We start from the raw sequence: 26,526 nt of genomic DNA, 5'->3' as shown, positions 1-26,526 counted from the left end.
GGTTGGCGTTGGGAAATTACAAATAACTGCTGGAGAACCAATCATGACGCGCGTCATTTTGCACCTGGAAGAGGAGAGTTCTCTACAAATACAAATCTGATTTTTTGGATTAGGGTTTAATTATTCGGCCTATTCAGACTGTCCATGGCCCTTATAATTAAGGGGGCTAATGTTGAGGCCCAAAAAATCCATTGTTGGGCCTGAATAAATTATCGCTCAAAGCGACACTACATTAAGAAAAGCGTAAAGCGGAGTACACGAAAACCCGCCACATGCAAGTTGTAGTTCACGTGCCACGCTAAATAAATTCACCATGCTAGGGGTTGAGATAAAATATACCGGCTCTACAAGCCCATGCCGAAATTAAACATCGCAGTCCTTCCCAAGGACGATAAAATTTAAACATGCCAAGCGACATGTCATGCGAAGCACAAAATCGTTATCTCACACCCAACCATGCTACAAGCCTAAATGGGCCCAAGCCACTCAAATGCCTAGGGCTTGCTTGAGTGGGTTGTGGTATGGATGGTAATAAATCAACATGAGGCCCATTGATGGGCCGAGTAATGGAAAGTCTCGGGTTGCTTGGGAGCCTCAAGACTCAAGCCCATTTCTTTGGCCCAAACATGTGTGTGAGCACAAGGGAGAAGAAATAGCCTAAATAGCCCAAGCAAAATAGCCTATTGACTCAACCAAAAAGCTCAATTTTAATAAAAATACCCACTTACTTAAGGAACCACCTTGGCCCATACAAAACTCCAAAATAAGCCACAAAAGCCTCAGCCCCTTGCTAGAAAAATAGAAGCCACGTAGAGAAGGTCTGTAGGATCATTGAACAGAGCTGCTGGAGGTTCCAGACACATGGGAGCAAGTTCCAAGCTATAAACATTCAAGGAACCAAGAATATTAGCATGCGAGCTGCCAGAAGCACCATTCGAACCAGCATATATATCCCAACTCCTTTTCCCATCAGGACTTGGCCATGGAAAAAATAGAAGAAAGCAATAAAAGAGATGGCTGGGAATGGAAGTCTGCGCCATTGAGACAGCTGCGGGAAAAAGGGGCCTTGAGCTTCAAAAACTCTGATTTGGTGCAAATAGACAGAAGGGATTTCATCAAAATGGGAAAAGCCAAGGAAGGTGATGAGAAAGGAAGGGAAAACTTGGCCAAAATAGGTAGAAGTCATTAGGGTTTCTTGGGAAGTGATTGTTTCCAGCGACTATAAAATGAAGCCTCTCCTACCTAACAAATCCAACCTAGATTCAGAGAGCAAGCTTTCTCTCTAACTTGCAAGAACCCAGCAATCTCGTGCACTGTTCACCCTCTTCTCCATTCTTCTCTTCTGGCAGACAGAGTATCTGTCAAGCTGCCGGAAGAGCATTGTTCTTCATTTCTCTCTTCTAGCAAATCTCCTATAAATCTCTCCTTTCTCACCTTAACACTTCCCTTTTTACCCCTAAGAAAGCCTAAATTTCCCCTCAGTGCTAAACTCATGTTGATTTTGCTTCCATGCCACATGTCTCTCATGCCAAGCTCAAAGGTTTATCTGTAAGCATGCAAAAATTACCTGTAAGTTGCTATTGTTTTGGCTGGTGAAGGTAACCAAAATACTTCCTAAGGCTCTACTGCTCTTTCGAAGTATATTTGGGGCTTAATTTTGTACTCATACAAAGAGGACAATTTCATAAGTCTGCCCTTTACGGCAGCACAGCCCATTCACAATTGCTGCCGGAAGAAAAGTCTCCTCAGTGAGAAGCTGTAAAGATATATATATATATAATAATAATAATAATAATTCATACTACATATTAATTATTTATTAATATGAATTTTTCTTAGTTAAATATTTTTTGTGAGGACTTATATATTATTAAATCTTAAGCCTAGTATGAGATTATCCCTTTAGTTGAAAGATGACACCATTCTTGTTTTTCACGTGTAGAGACTTAGAATTGGTTTTAATCAAATCATCATTGTCATGCCACCTTACATGCTAGTAACAAGTGGTGTTGTGATATCATTAGCCAAAGGTGGATGACTCACATTATTTCTTATCTTTCTATCTTATCTTTTGGTGGTGGTGTTGTGATATCATTATCAGAAGGGATGACTCATATTATTCCCTTACTTCTATCTTATCTTTTGATGGTTTAAAATATTGTATATATAAATATTATTTGGATGCATACATAGCCTCTCCTATAAGTATCATGCTTCCTTACTTCAATCATTCATTCCAATCCTTTAAGATAGATTTTACCATGAAGTAGTGTGTGTGTGTGAGAGAGAGAGAGAGATATATATATATATATATATATATATATATATATAAGGAAGAAAAGAAACAAGATGAAGAGCGTGTGTGTTTGTCTTGCAATATTTTATTTTGTCTTGCAATATTTCATACTTATCATAGTGAGTGGGTTATGTAATATGTTCTAAAAGTTTGTATTTTGTGATAAATGTGAAAATCTATTTACAAACTTCTCTCTATTTTCAAGTCAAACATGTCTAATTTGTGCAATATTTCACACAATATATATTGTTTGGAGTTTTTGTGAAGTATGTATTATTCATGGAACATGAGAACTTCAGTGACGGCGTATCCGAAGGATAAATGTACCAGAGCGGGGACATAGGCAGTGAGGCCAATAAGGGTCACGTATCTGGGCACGATTTGTGAATGATAACCAAGATATAAAGTAATGATATGATATGATTTGGATTGTGTATCTTTTTATTATATTTTTCTAGAGAGTGTAAAATGACATTATTTGAGTGGCATAGTACAGAATCTACTCATTGAGTGGTGGTTTGCTTATCCCTCACCTATTTTATTTTTCAGATCAATTAGTGGGTAAGACAAAGCGAAACCAGAGAAGTTGGATTAGTTTAGAGTGATAAACTTTTATTTATATCTTGTGCACTTGTAAGATTATTATAATTTTATTTATTAATATAATGGTAACGTATTTTAACCAATTTTTCAGTCTTTTTATTTATTTCTTTCCATTCACGCACTTTACTGATTCAGGAATATTTTTGTTCTCGGATCGGGTCGTGACATGTAAATTTTCTATTATAGCTTATAGATGTGCGACTCTACTATTTAAATTTCTATTTATAGAGTCTTGCCTTGCAGCTATACTTTTAAAATTTCTATGTATACAGTATAGCCGATCGGCATTATAGAAGTACGGCCGAGTGGCTATACTTCTATAATTTCTATTTATGGGGTCTAGCCGTGCGGCTATCCTTTAAAATATTCTATTTTTTCACCAAAGAAACAATAATTAAAGTAATTAAAAAAGACTAAGATATTACTTAATTACATATATTAAATAACAGAAGCTGGCCAAAGAAAAATGTAAAGAAAATAATTTTATACTTTTAACGACTATAACCGTACGGATATAGTTTTAAAATATTTAGAGCGTATAGCCGCGCGGCTACACTATTAAATTATTATATTTAACAGGTATAGTCGGGCGGCTATACTTTATAATTTATATTTATGGAGTATTGTAATATTTCTATTTATAGGGCTATACGTTTAAAATTCCTATTTATACAGCATAGCAGCTGTACTATTAATATATTGTATTTAGAGAGTATAGCCGCCCGGCTTTACTGGGAAAAAAAAATTCTATTCATACAGTATAGCCGATCGGCTATACAGTTATAATTTCTATTATAGAGTATAGCCGGCCGGCTTTACGGGAAAATTTTCTATTTATAGCGGAACATCACTTCATTGAAACACCATCACTTTCATGGGAACATCGCTTCAGGATCGCCTGTGAAGTTGCCGGAGCAGTATCATATAGCTTCAATCCCCCATCTTCAAGTCTTCTAACATTCTTCTAGACCATAACTACAGTGCTAAAGTATCCAACTTTGGGACTTCAAAATCAGTTCCCCTTGACAAAACTCACTTAACCACAGAAGTACAAGGAGCTTTTGGATACATGGATTTAAAGTACTTCCGATGAAGTAAATTTACAGATAAAAGTTACACCTACAGCTTTGGAGTCACACTCGTAGAAATATTAACTGGGAAAACCCCGTTTTCTTTTGCTAAAGATGACGGGAAAATCTGGTTGCTTCTTTCAATTCACTGACAAGGGAAAACCAACTTGTTCAGATTTTGGATCCTTTTAAGTGGTTCGAGATGCAGAGATGGAGCATGTTGGAGCAATGCTGAGCTTGCAACAAGGTGTTTGAGGTTGAATGGGAAAAAGAGGTCTAGTATGAAAGAGGTATCAACAGAGTTGGAAGGATTGAGGAACACTCAAAGATGCCTAGAAAAGTTCCAATTCAAAGATGAAACAACATTCATGCACTCTACCAGTGAAACCATGAAAGATCATACAGAGAAAAGCATTCTCTGAGCCAGTGGGGCAAGTTTCCCTTTGCTCCAACGCAAGTTGTGGGGCCATTAGTTGATAGTAAATTGCCCTTTGCCATACTCCTACTTAAAATACTAAATTCATCCTCGTCATAATTCTCCCTTCGGAAACCAAAATGAGATGTCCTCTGTGTAACTAATAGGCCTCTGGAGGTGTTCATTGCCATTATTGCAAACATAAGCCGGCTGGAATAATGGCCTCCTCCAGGCATTACCTCCTTCATATGCTGTATTTTCTTTCCAGATTCCTGTTTTTGGACCCAAAAAGTAGTGGTAGTCCAAAGAACTGCCTTGTGCTATCGAGTACTTGAATTGAGGAACACATATGCCACTCAAAAGTTTTGACTGTTCCTCTTCCCACCGCTCAGCTAAGTCCCTTCCACCCTCCATGATGAGAAGTGCAATCTTGGATCCCTTAACATAGCATCCCAATTGTCCCTTCCATGTCTCCTCACAACTATCCAAAGAAAATCCAACTCCTCTTCAGACCACATGGTACTATATGGCTTATATTTTGTCAAGAAAACTACTCCTTTCATTGAAAACTCAGCTTGCAATACCATCGTGCACAAGCTAGTAACAGAGGAGATTATTGTTCTGGTTGATTATTTTGGCCTCCCAACTGAAGAATTTCTTCTTTGTCCTGAAGCTATAGAAGCCGCTGCCACAGGCTGTGTTGTCACTGGGCGAAAAATATCACTGGTTTTTTCTTCTGAAAATAGCTGGAATCAATATTCCAAACATGAAAAGTAAAATAAGATTAGTTGACAGCCAAATCATCCCCAAAACTTCAAACAACAAGACTTACAAATCTCACCTGCATACACTGGTTTTTTGGTGTAATTTCCTTGGAAAATAGAGGACTAACTTTATCATCATCTTTGCAGCTGTCACCAACTTCTAAACATTCAAATGCATCTTTGTGTAACCATGAAGCATGAGTTTCTACTCTTTCAATTCACACAGCGGACATTTCTGGAGGAGACAGTTCATGCAATACAGTGGCATTATTTCTGCTAGTAGAATCCAAGGAGTCCCATATAGTTTTTGGCGCAGCCAGGTCAGGTGCTTCTGAGAACTCAAGTTTAAGTCAACATTGCATTCCACAGTGCCACATGAATCTGCTAGTAAGAATTCTTTTAGATAAAGTATTGTACGTTAAACACAATGTGAATTGATAATGTTACTGGTTCAAATGCATTCCTAGAAATTAATGAAGTTCTACCAGTAGGATAACAGACAAGTCCAAATAAGGAAGTGATCTGCCTAAATGAGGGGTTTCTGTTGCTTTAGGATCAGCACTTGATAAAACTTGAGCTTCATCTCTTATCAATGCATGGGTTTTTCCTGGTTTACATAGAGTTGCAGCTTCAGAAGAGGAGTCTCTAGTATCACTACTTTTTCTTAAATGATCCATGCAAAGAACTTCAACATCCATTGCACTTTGAGCACTCTGGCCACGTACTTCTCCAGCCTGTTGTAAGGCGTCACTGCCTGTCTTTTTGTCATCATGAAGTTGTTCTTCTTCATGCATCAAACTGTCCCGATGAATGAAGTAAGCAATTAAAATATAAGAAACCAATAAGTTCTGAAGTTAATGTGAACCTACATTTTAGTTCCAGCGGCAGCAGATCCAGCACGAGCATATGTAAAATCAATGATCCGTAACAAAGAAATTAGATCAGTGATTACAAATTACATGTACAGAAATGAAGTATCAGGTTAAGAATGCACATAATAGTGGAGTCAGTCAACCACTCGAGGGCAACTAAGCACTAACAATGATGCACCTTTTATTCTGACCTTGTTTTTGTACATATGTATTATTATAGAATACATGTAAATGAGAATGTATTTTCCATGTCGCATCTTATTTTCTATTTCTCATTTCACATGATTGTGTTTGTGCTCATAGGCAGATACATTATTTCCAAATTGACAAAAGATAGGCTTCATATTACATTATTACATACCTCTCTGGAGTGCTTCAAATCTGCTTCATGATCTACTGAGTGAGCAGTTTTCAGGGGAAGTTTCTTCATAAGAACTGGTATTAGTACAAACAGAATTATTCAATTTGGTTATCAATGAGCAGCTATTTTCCACGGGCAGTGATTTCCTTTGCATATTAGACTCATCCATATCCTTTTTTCTTTTATTCCTTCGGCAGAAAGTAATCAATGGGGTGGTCAACTTGTTTCACGCAAGCTGAATCACCACCTAATTTATCTAACTTATTTCTAGAGAATGAATCAGTGTCTTCTAAGTTTGATGTATTCAATCTTGGCGAGCTACCATCACATTCAGTGCTGCTTTTTCTATCAAATACTGCTGCTGCTGATGATGATTTTTGTCTTACAAAATCAGCAGTAATTATAGCGGAATTCATCACCAATTGAGAAACTTACCTCCCTCCAACATTATTATCATCAACCAATGCTCCAGCATTAGCATTTGAAGATGAGCCTACTTTCTTGCCACTAGGCTTATTCTCATATGCATCCCTTTGGGAAGGAACCTCATCAAGACTTGTCGGAATGGTTTTAATTGGTATTTGTCCTGTGCCAGATACTTCAATGTGTTTCTTTTCCTTATGGGGCTTATCTAGGCATTGCAGATTATAGGACTGAAGGCATTTTCCACAGTTCTTCAGGTTACCCCCAACACAGCACACAAAACATACATGGCATACCTGCAAGAAAAAGAGGCAGGCGAGACAGAATATAGCAATGACCTTAAAAATAAATTATAGGTCTAAGACAACTAAGAGAAGATCTTCATAAAAACCTAAATTAAAGAACCAAATCTAAATGTTCATCTCAACTAGATACGCTTTCAAGGGTCGGTTGAATAGGGCACATTCTGGTGGTATATGGTAATCCCTTGAAACCCTTTTCCTTTTCAGTATTTTTTTCAAGAACAAAATTATTAGAGGAAAAATAGGGAAGGATGGATTATTAAATTATCTACATAAAGATGATTGACATACAATGTATATCCCTATGAAACAAACTAAAAAATTTGAACAGGTTCCAACTTTCTAAAATCTCACTGCAGAATTTCTGTTGTAATGTTCTGATGAACGCATATCAATCAAATGAACTTGCAAGTCTGGTGGTTTGTGTAAAGAAGTATCATCGGGAGCAACAAAAAGTGAATTACGGCACTCATGTCCCTGTACAGGATCTGTTCTTGATTGCCGCTTTCGCTTATATGTCAGCAACACTTTGCTTTCTGGCATTTAAGCTTTCAAAAAGAAATCTTGCTGCAATTCCAAACACTTGGACTGCATTTTTCACATGAAATTTGTATTTATTCCACTATGTTCAGTCTCATTTCAACACAGAAAAACCTGCATATGTTAAGGAAGAATATCCAATTAACTAAAGAGCAACTCATGACTCATATAGTTAATACAGTTATGAGTAGCAACACAGTGATAGCTGAAGGGCAAAAGACGAATTTGACTACTCTGAAATAGTGAATCACTATTACGAGGAATGTGGCAAACAAAATTTGTACTAACATTCTCCCCCTAAAACACAGGCAGTGAGGTACAAGCATAAATGCCATTTGCATATTAAAGAATAAGCAAAGCAAGAGAAGCTAAACACATGCCATTCACAGAAATGTTTAAACTTCAGAATCAATTTGAATTCAAGTAGCCTAACGCATGCCATTCACAGAACGTTGTTATTGGAAAGACCATAGAAACTCCATGATAGGACAATTTCATCATTTCCTTCCACAGAAGACGACACCAAGTCAGCAAATTTTGTATTTTTTCTTCTGCGCCATGTGTGATCTGAGAGAGAAGAATATAAAGCGCTTGAAACAGGAGAGGAATGGAATTAGATGAATTAAGAGTCTCGTGATCTCTTCTTCTATGGACCTGACTTGTGCTTCACCGCCTCGGCTTCCCAATCTCAAATTTGCTGCTAAATTTTTTCAAATTCGGGTTTTAGACTTCCAGTCAATTGCGGTGTTAAAAGTCGGCCTAAGCGGCGCGCTAGGCGCTAGCTGGCGCTAAGGCGGCTAAGGCGGTGTCTAAGGCGGGCGCTAAGCGGCTAAGCGTGTCTAGCGGGCGCTAGGCTAAGTGTCTAAGCGGGCGCTAAGCGCTAAGGCGGCTAGCGGTCGCTAGGCGGTGGCTAGGTGGCTAGGTAGTAGCTAAGCGGGTGCCTAAATTGGCTGGTTGGGTCTTTTTAGGTGCGAACCGGAGGACGAAGCGTGATGCGAGAAAGGTCCGTCCTCTGCGAGTGCAAGCTTCGTGTTCGTTTGAACATATTTAAAGAGTGTAGCCGTTCGGCTATACTTTTAAAATATTCGAATGTAGTTAGAGAGTATAGCCGTGCGGCTATAGATTTATAGAGTCGAGCCTTGCGGCTATAATAGAAACGTATCATCCAAAGGAAACGTATCATACATGGTCATTTCAGAATCCTCATGGTGGTTTGGGACTATTAAGCATATCTTATTACATGGGCTTCTTCTTGTTCTAGCAATAGTATGCTGATAATATTGCGAAGCCTCGGAATATGATTTGATGTAGTAAAAATAGACCGCTTGACCAAATGAGAATACAGTATGTTGATTATTTGTGATATGCTCTACGTTTTACTTGTTTGGCAAATTGGGGACCGAAGGTTGATGTTGTTGTTTTTTGTTTTCTTGACCTTGCTTCAAATTATGAACCCGATTCACTTGAGGTGGCTTGAAGCTGGTGAACAGCCTGTCTATATTGGGGAAACAATATCTCTATTGTAAGTTAGCTCGTCCAGAATTATCTCCACCACAGGAGTTCTGCACCAAATCCAAAAAGTGCATGTATTTTCAACAAATAGAATATGGTACATGAGAGAGAGAGAGAGAGAGAGAGAGAGAGAGAGAGAGAAATAACTCTAACTCTCACCATCAGCTCTGGTAGTAGAACCTTGCATATCTGCACTCGTCTTGGACACATCACCACTATTAGAAACTCCTGCATGGCTATGCAGGTATGCTTTCCTACCTCAAGAAAAGAAATTGCATCAGCAGTATCAAAATTTTCAAGGCTGGTTATTGTCCGTAGGATTCTTTGAGCATATCGATTAATCGGTGCATCGGCATAGGTTTGATACAGTTTATAATGGTCAAAAGAAATCCGTCATCAAGAGTTTACTTTTCTCGACACCTACAAAAGGTAACTTAGAAATTAAGCATTTGCTTAACTATTTTATTAAAAAATTAAAAATACACATTGGGCAGGTATGGTTTTTCACTACAAGAACCGAAACTAGAACCAGACTAAATCGGTCCGATCTGATTTTTGGTCAACCCAATTCACATGAAGGGTAGTATCTCCTTACGGGTAAGGAGGCACTTCTTTGTTTTTGGACAGATTCGAGCTGACTTTTGTTGGGTTGGTTCTTCACAAACCAACACCAGAACTCACTGCAAAGAGAGAATATGGAGAGCGTGTCACCAGTCCCTTATGCAATCTCTCTCACAATGTTACCTTGGTGCAAGACATTGGTGAGAGAGGTTGCAGAGATTATTACCAGTCTCTATTGTCCCTTTTTTATTTTTTATTCTGACGGAGTTATTACTCGTATAAAGAATTTAGCACTTTATGTTTAATAATACTCTATTCTACATGTACGTATGTATTTTTCAATAATACATTTGCGTTCTGTACAAGTCTTAAAAGCTCTTCAATATCTACTTTGAATATGTTGAAACTTACATTTTAATATCTATAAAGTATAAAATAATGCAACTAGGACGGTCCTTTTCTTTTAATTTTTTTTATTAATTAACTAGTATAGCCGTGCGGCTATTTTAAATATAGCCGTGCGGCTATACCTTTTAAATATAATGTATTTAACCACTGGTTTTTTTTTAATAGTATAACCGCGCATTGATACTTATTTTGACACCCTTTAAAATTTTTTTTAAAAAAATAGTATAGCCTCGCGGCTATATTCAATTTTTTAAAATGTTTTTTAAAAAATAGTATAGCCGATAGGCGATATTTATTTTGACACATGGCCGCAAATCGAAAGAAAAATCCTTCCTTTAGGTATATAAATATTATAGCCGTGGTGGCTTCTCCATTTTTTATTTCTTTTTTAAAATCGAATAACCGCCTGGCTATACATAATTGACACGTGGAGCCTAATCTCAAGGCGAGTCCTTTCTTTAGATATATATAAATATTATAGCCGCGTGGCTTTACTCTATTTTTTATGATTTAAAAAAAAAATCATATAGTTATACGACTATACTTAATTTGATCGTTGAGTCTAATTGCAAGTGGGTTTTTAGATATATAAATAGTATAGCCTGAGCGATATTATATTTTTCTTATTCTTTCAATATAAAAGTATAGCCGCCGACTATCTGGATTTTGACAAGTCGATAGGTGGGTTTTTAAATAAAGTATAGCTATACTCAATTTTTATAGTTTTATTATAAAAGTAGTATAGCCCCATGGCTATCGTATTTTAAAACACGTGGCGGTTCATCGATGGTGAAATTGGTACTTAGGTGACAAGGGGTAAAATTTATGACTCAAACAAAACGCAACAAACTTCACACACTTTAGACCTTGACCAGAAACACTTATGACTAGTCAACTGTTAGTCATGAACAACCACAATCAAGAATACACACATAGCATGCCACAAAGTACCTGCAACCCTAGAAGATTACTAGTGACAACCTAAGCACTTAGAAGAACCCGTCAATCTAGGCATCTCCTGTGCTAGCAACAACTATGGTGAAAGTGTGTGAAATTATCATAATCAAGGAAACACCAAACAGCAGATAAAGATGACTAGTCAACCACCAAGAACACCAACCCAGAAAAATTACAGGAGATGCAAGCGAGGTTGGTCACCCAGAAACCCACCATTGGGAAAAACGGGGGTCATCAACCGACCAAGCAATCCACTAAGTAGAAAAAGATTCTTACAAAGGAACTCAAGCAACTCAAGAAAACTTAGATCTATTTAAGAAGATGAGCTATACCTCATTTGTGCAATCTTCTTCTCCAACTTAGCAAAACTTGAAGCTCAGTTCTTCATGGCAATGGCAACTCCTTTTCCAGCTCTTTCATCTCATGGCACTAGCTTGCAAGCTCTAACTCAGACAGAAACCAAAATTTGGATTCAAAGGAGAATGACCAATTTCTTCAAGAAATCATACCCTTGAAGAAATCAATCTTGAATCTGACCTAGATATAAATGAGATAGTGTTTTAAGTAGCTAGATGCAGATTCGTATTTCAAATGCAGTTTTTCAAAAATAAATCAGTTTGGAAAAACTCATTGATGAAAATATGGTTCTCTCTTGAGGAAGAAGAAGAGAAAGATGACAAGCAAAACTTTCCAAAATTTTCACACAAAGAGACGGCTGCCAAAAGAGGAATTTTTTGGCCTATACACACAAAAATTCTCTTAGGTCGAGAATGACACATGGCAGCGTGAGAGAGAGAAATGAGAATAGGACAAAAAGTTGGTTATCCAGCTGGAAATCCTACAGAGCAAGGATGACTAATCATACGAGAAACAGATGACTAGTCATCATTTTGTGAAAACAGTTTAATGCAATATTATGCAATGCACAATTTACCTTTGTCAATATGCTTGAACTTCCATAGGATAGTTGTTAGCTAAGGATACCTAGAGAAGCTATTTTTAATCTAAACTTGAGCTTGATAAAAAAAACATAAAAATCCTATTACAAAGTTGTCAGGGAAGCCAAAAGAAAATTACAAAAATCTATACATTTACAGATGGGGTCTTTTTTTTTAAATAAATAGTATATCCACGCAGCAATTCGGTCTTTATAAATTTTAAAATAGTATAGTCGCGCGGCTAATCGTATTTTGACACGTGAGCAACTGATCGATGGGGTCTTTTTTTTTAATTAAAAAATAGTATAGCCGATTGGATATACTCGGTTTTTATTTTTTATTTTTAAAAAATAGTATAGCCGCCTGGCTATACTGAACCACCATCTTCTAATTGGGTGTGCTTTAGGAGAAAACTTTCCTGCACGGGATGCCAGCGTAAGCAATCCAGCTAAGTATCCCCTTCCAATTATCTCTCGAACAGTTGTCACCCATTAAAATTGGAAAAGATAAAAAGTTTGGTTGCTCCTCATCCTATGAACGAACCGAAACTCAAATCGCCTCCCTATTTGCCCTCTCCTTAAAGATAAAGATGCCAAGTCATGACTCATGTGACTCTTTTTAATCTGTTATCTTTATGTTTTATTCTGACAGGTTGTTAGAAAGCTTAAATACAACCTTGGTTATATATATACACCTCAAATGTAAATGTAATTAAAAGAAAATTCAGAAATGAGAAGAGAATTATTCAGTAAAACTTTTCTTTTGTTTTCCTTTGTTTCTCTGGTTTCTTTGTTTATCTTCATGGTATCAATCGCCACTGCCTCACGGCACTCTTGATCCTAGTCTCTTCCAGCCATACTCTAATCTGGTTTGATCTCTATGCAGACGCACATTGATTGATTCTTTGTTTTTCTCTTGATTCTTTGTCTCCTTCATCTCTGATGGCGTCACCTCTTGAATCCTCTTCTCCGATTCCGTCTATCCCCACTCAGATTCCCAATTCTTCCTTTTCAAACCCTAATTCGTCCCAAACCTACACTTCTCTTACAATTCAAAACATCGGTAGCATGGTGCCGATCAAGCTCAAGCGTTCGAATTATCTGCTTGGTGTGCTCTGTTTGCTCTAATTCTTCGTCGCTACAAGCTTCTTGGACTTGTTGATGGGCCGAGTCTTGTCCGGTGCCATTTTACGGATCGATCACTCAATCCGCTTACGAAGTTGGTATGAGAAGGATCAGAATCTTCTCATCTGGTTCAATTCAACCTCTCCGAGGAAGTCATTCCGTTTACTGTTGGTGTTTCTTCGTCTAGAGATCTGTGGCTCAAACTTGAGCAGCGCTTTGGTGGTGTTTCTGATGCTCATATTCATCGACCGTTCTCGTCTTGAGATATTGAGAAGGCTCCCAAACAATGGTGATTATCTCTGACTCAAGAAATCTCGATTCCCTCACTGCGTAAATTTAGAACTTGGTTTCGGATCGCGATCTTATTGCTGCTACACTGGCTGGGCTTCCTGATGATTTTGAATCATTCATTGATTCTATCATGCTTCGTCTCTCTTCAACTTCTCTTGATGAATTACATGGTTTATTACTCACAAAGGAGCTTTCCATGACTCGACGAAGAAAATTGCTTCCTCTGTTACCACTGAACCGTTTCATGCTCTCTCGGCCCAAGTCTCACCGCCTCTTCTTCCTACACCACCTCAGGCATTTGCTGCTCAACATCCACCGCTTCACAACTCTTTTCGATATAATTCCAATCGTGGCAGGAATAATCAATTTTCCAACAATCGGGGCAACTATGGTCATAATCGGGCAACTACTCGGCTCTCATCGAGGCAACCACAACTCGGCTTCCCTTCTGGTTTCAATCGTGGTCATAATTCCAACTCTCGTGGTTCCTTTTCCTCTGGTGCTCGTGTTCCTTGCCAGATTTGTGGAAATACAAGTCATGAGGCCATCGACTGCTATGATCGCATGAATCCTGCAATTTCTGGTAAAATCCCTCCCACCAAGCTTGCTGCAATGTGTGCGCACTATACATCAAAGCCCTCTCCTTCCTGGCTCATTGACTCTGGCGCAACGTCTCACATTACCAATGACATCTCCAACATCTCTTCTTCATCTCCTTACACTGGTGAAGACAAAGTCTATATTGGTGATGGTAAAGGTCTGTCCATCAACCATATTGGTTCCTCTTTGTTACATACTCCCAGTACTTCCTTTAAATTGAAAAATGTCCTTCATGTTCCTCAAATGAAGCACAACTTGCTGTCTGCTTTTCAATTTGTCAAAGACAATTCATGTTCATTGACTCTTGATTCTGATGGATCCCTTGTCAAGGATCGTTTTACGGGGAAGATGCTTTTGCGGGGACCAGTTAGAGATGGATCCTATCCTTTGCAAAGCTCTCCTTCACCTAGGTCCTGCTTCTTCCATTTCTTCTTCAGCATTTGTCAGTCTTAAAGCTCCAGTGCAGATTTGGCATAGTAGATTGGGTCATCCCTCCTCCAATATTTTTCGAAAAGTGATTTACAGGTAATAAGCTTGCCACTGCAAAATAAATCCTCCGTTGATTTCTTACTGTTCAGATTGTGCTATAGCTAAAAATCCATAAACTGCCTTTTCACCCTGCTGGTTCATCTACTTCCCATAGTCTAGCTTTACTTCATTGTGATGTATGGGGACCTGCCCCTGTAACTTCTGTGAGTGGTTTTCAATATTACCTGCTGTTAGTGGATGATTACACCCGATATAGCTGGTTCTTTCCTTTGAGAAGAAATCTGAGGTGTATTCTACCTTTGTAACTTTCAAGACATATGTGGAAAAATCTGTTGGTAATCAAATAAAGGCTATTCGTTCTACTCAGGGGGTGAATTCACTAGTGCTTCTTTTCAGTCTTATCTTAATTTGCATGGTATTTCTCATCATTCGATTGTCCACATACACTGAAGCGAGAATGGCTGTAGAAGCATAGCATAGGCATCTTGTTGAAACAGCCAGAACATTGTTAGTGGCTTCTAATGTTCCTAAATTCTATTGGGTTGAAGCTCTATCCACTGCTACTTACTTGATCAACAGGTTGCCTATTTCTGGTCTTGCCCAATCTCCATGGAGCTTTTATTTCATACATTACCAGATTATACTAAGCTAAAGATTTTTGATGTAGTTGTTACCCCTGGTTGAAACCTTATGTTTCCTCTAAACTTGATGGCAAGAGCAAGCAGTGTGTTTTCCTTGGATATAGTTTACAGGCATAAGGGTTATAGGTGCTTAGACATGATCACTGAGGGTCTATATCTCTCGGCATGTCTTATTTGATGAGAAGTCATTTCCCTTTACTGCCAAGTCTGCATCCCCCTCTAATTCTATCCTCCTTTATCTCCTATTTTTGACCTGCAATTTCCCATTCCCAACTCACACTCTATCTTCCCAAGTTCTCCCTCCATCCATCCTTCTTCACATACTCCTAATTCTAGTGAATTTGTATCACCACACAATTTCAGCCCTTTGCAATCTCACTCCTCTTCTCCTCCTAATTCTAGTGAATTTGTATCACCACACAATTTCAGCCCTTTGCAATCTCACTCCTCTTCTCCATCTTTACCAGGTCAAAATATTCATCCTATGGTTACTAGATCAAAGAATGGCATTTTTAAGCCTAAAGCTTATACTGCTACCAAACACCCTTTATCATCTTCTCTTGATTATGTCCCCACAACCTATCATCAAGCCTCTAAATTTGCTGCATGGAGATCAGCCATGCAAGCTGAATTTAATGCCCTCCAATCAATTGGAACTTGGATCTTGGTTCCTTCTTCTTCATCCCAGAATGTTGTAGGCTGTAAATGGGTGTTTAGAATCAAGAAAAAGCCTGATGGGACCATTGACAGGTATAAAGCTCGGCTCGTTGCCAAGGGATTTCATCAAAAAGAGGGCTTGGACTATCGGAAACCTTTAGTCTGTGGCAAAGCCTGTCACTATCAAATTTTGTTAACTTTGCTGTGCAATTCAATTGGTTTCTGCATCAACTTGATATTAGTAATGCCTTCCTTCATGGTGATTTAAAGGAAGAAGTATTCATGCATCACCACCTGGCTTCAGATGATCAAGCTTTCCGAATCATGTGTGTCAACTCAAAAGTCCTTGTATGGCCTCAAAGCTCGAGGCTGGTTTGATAAATTGTTTCGAGGCTCTCGTCTCTTGGTTTCACTCAATCATCTTCTGACGCATCCCTCTTTGTTCTCAAGGTTCCAGTTCTTGTTATTGTCCTTGTCTATGTGGATGACATCTTGGTCAGTGGTCCAGATTCATCAGTGTGCAATCTTTTCATCAAGAAATCTGAGCTCTTTGTTTCCTGTCAAGGACTTGGGTCCCTTACATTATTTCTTGGGTCTTGAAGTTCAACGCACCAACGAGGGACTCTTTCTCCATCAAGGTAAATATCTGATGGACTTGTTACAAAAGACAAAAATGGAGGTGCTAAGCCTTGTTCTACACCTCTTGGAACTACCAAACTGGATCACGGTGGTACACCTTTGGAAAATCCACAGAGTATAGATCCATTGTGAGGCTACAGATATTTAACTTGGACTCGGCCTGATATCTCTTTTGCGATTAATCAAGCGCGGTTCATGCATGCTCCAAGCCGATTCACATATGCACGAGCAGCCAAGCGAATCTCTCGTTTCTCAAGGTACCCCTTCACATGGTATATGGTTTCATAAAGGTCCTCTCACTCTATCCGCCTTACTCTGACTGCCTTCAGACTGGGCTGGCTTCACTTTGATAGGAGATCACGGGTGGATTTTGTGTGTTTCTTGGCTCCACCTTAGTGAGTGCAGTGCTAAAAGCAGACCTCAGCTGATTGCTCGTTCGTCTCATCGAGGCTGAATATCGATCCACAGGCTCCTGCTACTGCTGAGAGGTTACATGGATCTGCAAAGTCTTTCGAGATTTTGGTTTCTCCTCCTCTGTTAAACCTACCATTTGGTGTGATAACATTTCTGCTATCTCCCTTGCATCAAATCCTGTTTTTCACGCCCGAACCAAACATGTGGAAATTGATTATCATTATATCAGAAGCTGGTTCTTGCAAATCTGGTTCATTCAGTATGTTTGCAGCCAAGACCAGATAGCTGATATTCATACTAAATCTTTGTCTAAGAATCGGTTCCTCTTTCTTCAATCCAAGCTTTCTCTTGGTACTCCTAGTCTTTCCAAGCTCAGCTTGAGGGGGTGTAAAGATAAAGATGCCAAGTCATGACTCATGACAAATTTCTCTTTTTAGTCTGTTATGCTTGTTATGTTTATTCTGAAGGTTGTTAGGGAAAGCTTAGTACAGCCTTGGTTATATATATACACCTCAAATGTAAATGTAATTAAGTAAGAAAATTCAGTAAATGAGAAGAGAGGATTATTCAGTAAAACTTTTCTTTTGTTTTCCTTTGTTTCTCTGGTTTCTTTGTTTATCTTCATCCCTCTCCCACAGTGCAACCCAAACCCCTATCTCTCTCTGTTTTGACTTACTCTCCTCTCTTCCTATCTGTCTCTCACTTTGCGTCAGCCACATCGGAGGCCGCCAAGAAGAGATAGAAAGAGAGGGAGAGATTGGCCTCGAAATTTGATGTCAGTCACCTCAAGTTTGGAGTTTGGCAAGCTCACCGCCGCTGCCACTGTTGTTGGCGTGAAGAGAGAGAACGAGAGGGAGACATGAGACAGAAATGATAAGAGATAGATAACACCAAGGATGGAGGAGGGGATGGGGGCATACAGGATGGAGGATGGCAGTGTCGAATTTGACACCGGGACGACAAGGGCTTGAATGTTGGTCTGAAGAATTTTTATTTTTATTTTGGTTAAGTGTTAAAAGTAGAGTTGCTGGGTTCGCAAAGTATGAGGAGCAGGGGCAACCAAATTTTTTTTTTTATTTAAAAATTTTAATGGATGACAGCTGTTGAAAAATCTTTGGACTTGGATTGCTTACCTGGCATCCCTGTGCCAGGAAAGTTTTTCTCGTGCTGTAGAGGGCTCGTAGTACTTCTAGACCTCTTATTTACTCTTACAATCCGGTCACTCGGCTCCATGTCCTGAACCATGCCCATTTCATAGTCATCTACCCTTGAGCGTTTCCCCGTGGGAAGCAGTCTTTAGCTTGCTATGCATTGCTGTTTCATTCAGCCCAACGGAAGTCAACTCTTGCTGGAGTGAATCAAGTTTTGCCTGTGCAGCTTGTATCTGAAGAGTCAGGGAGTCTGCCCTATTGTTTGCATCTGCATGTGCTGCATGCTCACTGTCCAGAAGGCCTTCAAGGACGACGGTACTAGACTAGTTCTCTGCTCTGCTCATTATTTGATTTTAATAGTGATTCTGTTTCCTTCTCTCTTTCTTCAACTCTTGCCTCCAGAAGAGCAACTTTCGAATGAGCCCCCATCTCTGATACACGAATTCTCTCTAACTCATCATCTAAGTTTCTTTTTTCCCTTGGCAAACTTCCAATATGCCTCTCAGCCCTCTCAATTTGGACCAATCTTTCCATTTTCCAATAACTTCTGCATCTCACTAGTTTCCTTTTGAGTAACATCCGCTCGAGCTCGCGCTTTATCTCGGCAAATATCAGTCGCTCTTGTGACTTGTTTTTCAGCGATTTTACACCTTTCTTGGACTTGATCAGTCTTTTTTTTTCTCTCTCAAATGAGTGGGCCTGTGCATTTGCAGCTTCTAATTTGTGACTTAAGTCCATGATTTCAAGCTTCATCGATGATATTTCAGCATCATAACTATCTACGTTCAATTTGGCAGTCTGCAAAGAATGTGTAATAGTCAAGTACCACATCATTGATAGATACATATATTGAAAAGAAAAGCAAACATTTGCAAAATAAGGATTCTTCTTCATCCCTAAACATTTTCAATGATTTCCATAGGGTTCTATTTCCGATAACTGAGTTTTTACATAATGCCTATGAGCTTGTGGATAATCAGATATACACATCCATATATACTGCAACAAACTATTTGTTATCACAAAAAATTCAATTATATATGAGGCAAGAACAAGGTTCTTATCTTTTTCTTCAGGATTTTTTGGACGGTGAAAAGCGGACTTATACACCTCAAGAGCATAATCATATGCTGTTCAGGCACCCATCTTCTTCGACACTCTGCAGAGTAAGATTAACACAATCACATGATGCCTAAGAAATTTGTAATCAGAGTTGTTCCAGAGTCAGTTTCTTATTCACCCTCTATTCAGTATGAAGTCTGTGATCCAAAAGGGTTATTTTATTATTGTATTCTCCATTGTTGTAGTTTAAAATGAAAACAGAACATCCACTTCAACATCTACTCTCTTCAGATAAGACACAGGGCAACATATATTATTTATGTAACCTCAATGAAACAGCACAAAGAAGCTAACCAAGACAAAAATTTATATAGCACACATCTAATTCCAGTTGGTTGGTCAATCGTTTATTACATATTCACTATCTATCTGAAAATAGAGCTCGAATGGAGGCTCGTATCTATATTGGCCATTCATACTGTACAATTAGCGCCTCCAAGTCCAACATACATTATACATAGAGAACATAATTCAAGAGTAGCAGTGGTCAATGTGCCTAGAATGTCATAAATAGCTAACAAGCGTAACCTAAAAGCAGATAATGCCAGTTTAACAGTACATGTATGAATTGGCAAGCAAATTCTTGAAAATAAAAGGTCAAGATTTCTCTCTCTCTCTCTCTCTACTACTACTACTACTACTAAAAAATGCAGAAAGACGGATTTCGACTACTCTGAAATAGTGAATCACTATTACGAGGAATGCGGCAAACAAAAATTGTACTAACATTCTCCACCGAAAACACAGGCAGTGAGGTACAAGCATAAATGCCATTTGCATATTAAAGAATAAGCAAAGCAAGAGAAGCTAAACGCATGCCATTCACAGAAATGTTTAAACTTCAGAATCAATTTGAATTCAAGTAGCCTAACGCATGCCATTCACAGAACCTTGTTATTGGCAAGACCATAGAAACTCCATGATAGGACAACTTCATCATTTCCTTCCACAGAAGACAGACACCAAGTCAGCAAATTTTGTATTTTTTTCTTCTGCGCCATGTCGTTAGTGCGAAGAGAGAAGAATATGAGGCGCGAAACAGGAGAGGAATGGAATTAGATGAATTAAGAGTTTCATGATCTTTCTTCTATGGACCTGACTTCTGCTTCACTGCTTCGGCTTCCCAATCTCAAATTTGCAGCTAAGTTTTTCAATTTCGGGTTTCAGACTTTCAGTCAATCGCAGTGTTCGAAAAGTCGGCCTAGGCGGGCGGCTAGGCGGCTAGGCGCGCTAGGCTGCTAGGCGGTGGCTAGGCGGCTAGGCGGCTAGGCGGCTAGGCGGGCGCTAGGCGTCTGGCGGCTAGGTAGTAGCTAGGCGGGCGCCTAGGTGGGTTGGGTCTTTTTTGGGTGCCGAACCCGGAGGACGAAGCAGTGACTGCGAGAGAAAGTTCCGTTCTCTGCGAGTGCAAGCCTCGTGTTCGTTCGAATATATTTAAAGAGTATAGCCGTTCGGCCGTACCGATAAAATATTCAAATGTAAGTAGAACGTATAGCCGTGCGGCTGTACGTTTATAATTTCTATTTATAGAGTCGAACCTTGCGGCTATAATGGAACCGTATCATACAAAAGAAGACGTATCATCCAAAGGAAACGTATCATACATAGAACGTATAGCCGTGCGGCTCGTAGTACTTCTAGACCTCTTATTTACTCTTACAATCCGGTCACTCGGCTCCATGTCTTGAACCATGCCCATTTCATAGTCATCTACCCTTGAGCGTTTCCCCGTGGGAAGCAGTCTTTAGCTTGCTATGCATTGCTGTTTCATTCAGCCCAACGGAAGTCAACTCTTGCTGGAGTGAATCAAGTTTTGCCTGTGCAGCTTGTAGCTGAAGAGTCAGGGAGTCTGCCCTATTGTTTGCATCTGCATGTGCTGCGTGCTCACTGTCCAGAAGGCCTTCAAAAGAAGACGTATCATCCAAAGGAAACGTATCATACATAGTCATTTCAGAGAGTGACCATACCTAAAAAAATTACTTGTTCCTTCCCAATTAAAACAATCAACCAAATCCACAATCTCCAAAGAGTGACCACCTTCATGTTGGTCCCCAACGAACAGGTTGTGGAGGTCTATTCATGACAGATGACAAATCGACCCTTTGGTTCTTCAGTTGTTCAATATCTAATTTGACTGAGGCATGTCTAATACATGCAGAGTATACCTCTGAATTGCATAGTTAAGGTTACTTGATTGTGCATTTGATTGAAATGGTAAATTGTCTTGCTTGCTAAATTTTTTTTATCTGTATTGTATTAGCCTCTTGAAGAACCAGAGAACATGACCAATATTATTCTTCAAGCTCTGGAAATAACTGGACAGAGAGGCGTCATCTACCGAGGCTGTGGTGTCCTTTGTATTGTATTAGCCTCTTGAAGAACCAGAGAAAATGACCAATATTATTCTTCAAGAGCATAATCATATGCTGTTCAGACACCCATCTTCTTCTTCAACACTCTGCAGAGTAAGATTAACACAATCACATGATGCCTAAGAAATTTGTAATCAGAGTTGTTCCAGAGTCAGTTTCTTATTCACCCTCTATTCCGTATGAAGTCTGAGATCCAAAAGGGTTATTTTATTATTGTATTCTCCGTTGTTGTAGTTTAAAATGAAAACAGAACATCCACTTCAACATCTACTCTCTCCAGATAAGACACGGGGCAACATATATTATTTATGTAACCTCAATGAAACAGCACAAAGAAGCTAACCAAGGCAAAAATTTATATAGCACACATATTCCAGTTGGTTGGTCAATCGTTTATTACATATTCACTACTTCCACTTTTTTCCAGTTAGAAACTAAGATTCTGTTAAACTTTTATACACAGGGAAACTCTTATCATTTTTAACATTTTTAACATTTGGTTTTTAACATTTTTTAAAAGAAATAGTATAGCCGAACGGCTATACCTTGCTTCCCCAATTTTTTAAAAGAAATAGCCGGGCGGCTATATGCTGCAAATATTTTTTTATATTTTATTAGTACAGCCGCACGGCTATACTTAATTTTTTACCTCGAAAGTTAAGTTACATAAACGACAACACATACATAATCTAAATCTGAACAAAATCTCAGTTGCCAAGAGACTTCGACACAAAGAAAATTAGAATATAAACTTCAAGGGGTAAAATACATATATAAGAACTCATTCTGATTCTCAACAGGAAAAGGAGAAAATCGAACCCAAAATTAAAACAATAAGTTTTGACCACAATAAATTTCATAGCGGGTTTACATGGTATCAAAGTTTCTTACTATCTTTTTTTTTTTAAACATCAATTTTTTTTTATAAAGAAAATGTCTGCTTTTTTTCAAAAAAAAAAAAAAAAGAGTTAACTTGTATAATATATTAATGACATTATTTTAAGTGTAAGGAAAATGATATATGTCAAGCTAAAAAGGAAGAAGGTTAGAGAGAAGGTTGCTAGCATTTCTCTAAAAATAATAGGATTACAATAATTATTGTAGTTGATGGCACACATATCCAAGAAGCTACAATAGAGAAATACAAACATACAGTTTTATTTCTCACAGCAACATTCAACTGGTGGGGAGGCAATAGTATTAGCCCCATCTTACTGGTCATAATATTTTAAAAGTGGTGATTTCCTCACTCCTTTTCTTCCTATTTTATTCTCTTACACTTTTTTTTATAACTAAAAAATGAGTGTAAGTGGATAAAATAAGAGTGGAGAAATCATTGCCTAGTATAGTGGCAAGGCTATTCTATATAAATATTTTCGATATTTTAACAGTATAGCTGATCGGCTATACTGCAAGGCTATAAGGATTTTTTTTTTTTTTCCAGAGGTGATCATAGATTCTACAAACATAGCCATGGAAACGAAACTGCAACACGCTCTGTCAGTGAATGTTGAGATATCCACAATTTTTTCGAAGATGTCCACTAACCGCGTGATCCGAAAATTAGAGCAGACAAACAAGATCTGTACAAGGATGTACTAACACAATAAGATCGTCTTAAACAAAGGCTCATAACCGTCGACTAGAAAAGAACTCTGTTTTATTCCTAGAATTATCACATACAATACAACAAATATAAGGTAACATGAGACCTTAACAAATTCTTACACATTACGAATGAAGCGTTAGAAATTAATATAACATGAGACCTTAACAAATTCAAAGAAATTGCTAATCATGCACCAAGTGCATATGAACCCAATTACACTGTCAAACTTTGAGAGAGTTATGAAACTTGTTCCGTGTGAAGTGGCCGCAACTGTGCCACAGATTATATAGGGATACAGAAATATGGAAACCACAAGCGAAAGAGAAACTAAAATTTCCCTTACGACGACAACTATGATGATAATGAAGTGGTACAACAGTCCTGTACAATTTTTTGAACTTCAAATTCTCATTCACATGATGACGCACAACACATGCACATGTTACAGCTTTAACAGATGCAGAAAAACAAAAGCAGTAAATATGTAAAATAGCTGTGGGACTGTAGTCTTCAAATTTTGATATGTTACAGCTTTAAACAAATGCAGAAAAACAAAAGAAGTATATATGTAAAATAGCGGAGATGCATATATCTAACCTCAAATATACATGCATGTTGCATGTAGAAGAGCGGCAGAGCCCGACAGATTTGTGAAAGGAAATAGGGTAATTACCAAAGAGGGTAAAAATTCCCATATTGGATGTTAGAAAATCTTGCAAAGGCTTATAATAAGTTGAGCTACTGCCCTCATTGCCAATTGATTTTGGGATGGTATCAGAGCATGTTGTCCACGTATGAAAGCCCAATGGCCACACACGTTCTCCACGTCATCCAAAATGCGTTGTCCACGTGTTTTAGCCTTGAAAATTTGCCACACGTGCGGAGACATGTGAAAATGTGAAAGTAAAAAGTCTCACATAAAAAAGTTTTGTTTGATGCATAGACCAACAGAGGAACATCGTTGAGATGGATTTGGGTTGCTATTGGAAACCCTTTTATAGGGTAGCCCAGACCAACTCAGCCCATGGAATTTTGGCAAGAAAAATTTATTTATTTATTTAAAATTCGTATTTAGCTTCGAGGTGACATTTGTTTTTGGAAAATACTTCTCCATACTAGTGTAAGTAGACTCTCCTACATTCCTGCCAATAGCAAGTGTGATATGTGTGCATAAGTTTTACTTTTTGTGTTTTTAATGAATTATTTTTGTATATGTGTCATACTATTATTCACAGGAAATAATAATATCTCTTTACCGATAAGGAGACAAGTAGTGTCCTTTGTTTTTTGGACAGATTCGAGTGACTTTTGTTGGGTTGGTTCTTCACAAACCAACACCAAGAACTCACTGCAAAGAGAGAATATGGAGAGCAGTGTCACTAAGTCCCTTCTGCAATCTCTCTCACATTTACCCTTTGGTGCAAGACATTGTTGAGAGAGGTTGCAGAGTTATTACTCGAGTCTCTATTGTCCATTTTTTTTATTTTTACTCTTACATAGTTATTACTCGTATGAAGAATATAGCATTTTTATATTTAATAATCTATTATACACGTACGTATGTATTTTTCAATAATATATCCGTGTTACTGTACACGTCTTAAAGGCTCTTCAATATCTACTTCGGATATTTTGAAACTAACAATTTTATATCTATAAAGTATAAAATAATGCAACTAGAAGGGTCCTTTTCTCTTTATTTTTTTTTATTAAATAGTATAGCTGCACTGCTATACCTTTTAAATATAATGTATTTAAAGAGTCTAGTCGGGCGGCTATACCACAGTTTTTTTATTTTAAAAGAGTATAATTATGCGCATCGATACTTATTTTGACACCCTTTTTATTTATTTTTTAATAAATAGTATAGACACGTCTATATTCAGTTTTTTTTTAAAAAGTAGTATAGTAGAGAGGCTATACTTATTTTGACATGTGGCCACCCAATTGTAAGGCGGGTCCTTTCTTTAGATATATAAATATTATAGCCGCGCGGCTTTACTCCATTTTTCTGAGTTTTTTCCACACGTGTAAGCCTAATCGCAATGCAGATTTTTAGATGTATAAAATAGTATAGCCGCATGATGATACTCGTATTTTTCTTTTTTTAATAATAAAATAGTATAGCAGTGTGGATATACCGATTTTGGTACGACTCAAGGTCCGCTTTTCTAAAAATAGTATAGCCGCGCGGCATATACGAGGCTTTTTTGGTTTTTATTATAAAATAGTATAGCCCCAAGGCTATACGTATTTTAAAACACGTGGGCGGCTCATCTATGGGGGGGTGATGTTTTTAATAGATAGTATAGCCGGCCGGCTATACTGTTTAAATAGTATAGCCGTCCGGCTATACCTATCTTGAAACGTGGGCACCCACCGATGGGGTCTTTTTTATTTATTTCTAAAATAGTATAGCCGCCCGGCTATACAGAACCACCATCTTCTCATTGTGTGTGCTTTGGAGGGCTCGTAGTACTTCTAGACCTCTTATCGGCTATACAGAACCACCATCTTCTCATTGTGTGTGCTTTGGAGGGCTCGTAGTACTTCTAGACCTCTTATTTACTCTTACAATCCGGTCACTCATCTCCATGTCTTGAACACAGTCCATGCCCATTTCATAGCCATCTACCGTTGAGCGTTTCCCGTGGGAAGCAGTCTTTAGCTTGCAGCAGTGCTGTTTCATTCAGCCCAACAGAAGTCAACTCTTGCTGGAGTGAATCAAGCTTTGCCTGTGTAGCTGTTTGCATCCGCATGTGCTGCACGCTGTCCAGAAGGCCTTGAAGGACGACAGTACTAGCCTAGTTCTCTGCTCTTCTCATTATTTGATTTTAATAGAGATTCTGTTTCCTTCTCTCTTTCTTCAACTCCTGCTTCCAGAAGAGCAACTTTCGAATGAGCTCCCATCTCTGATACACGAATTCTCTCTAACTCATCATCTAAGTTTCTTTTTTCTCTTGGCAAACTTCCAATATGCCTCTCAGCCCTCTCAATTTGGGCCAATCTTTCCATTTCCAATAACTTCTGCATCTCACTCGTTTCCTTTTGAGCAACATCCACTTGAGCTCGTGCTTTATATCGGCAATATCAGTCGCTCTTGTGACTTGTTTTTCAGCGATTTTAAACCTTTCTTGTATTTTACACCTTTCTAATTTTTGACATTAAAGTCCTTGATTTCAAGCTTCATCGATGATCTTTCAGCATCATAACTATCGACTTTCGATTTGGCAGTCTGCAAAGAATGTGTAATAGTCAAGTACCACATCATTGATAGATTCATATATTGAAAAGAAGAGCAAACATTTGCAAAATAAGGATTCTTCTTCATGCCTAAACATTTTCAATGATTTCCATAATTATTTCCGATAACTGATTTTTTACATAATGCCTAAGAT

The 26,526-nt window shown here is 38.3% G+C and overlaps 1 pseudogene across 1 annotated transcript; it reads right to left on the bottom strand.

Moving 5' to 3' along the window:
- Positions 1–4,321: 4,321 nt before the first annotated feature.
- LOC148921379 (uncharacterized) lies at positions 4,322–20,187 on the bottom strand (annotated as a pseudogene). Its single transcript, XR_016125332.1, has 3 exons — positions 20,041–20,187; positions 6,378–7,100; positions 4,322–4,953 (listed from the first exon to the last, which is right to left on the bottom strand). The product of XR_016125332.1 is annotated as an uncharacterized LOC148921379 (transcript).
- Between the last annotated feature and the right edge of the window lie 6,339 nt (positions 20,188–26,526).

Source organism: Prunus mume, linkage group LG1 (assembly GCF_029339155.1).
Source record: "Prunus mume cultivar Tortuosa linkage group LG1, ASM2933915v1, whole genome shotgun sequence".
Lineage (NCBI taxonomy): Eukaryota > Viridiplantae > Streptophyta > Magnoliopsida > Rosales > Rosaceae > Prunus > Prunus mume.
This window is presented reverse-complemented; position numbering and strand designations above follow the sequence as displayed.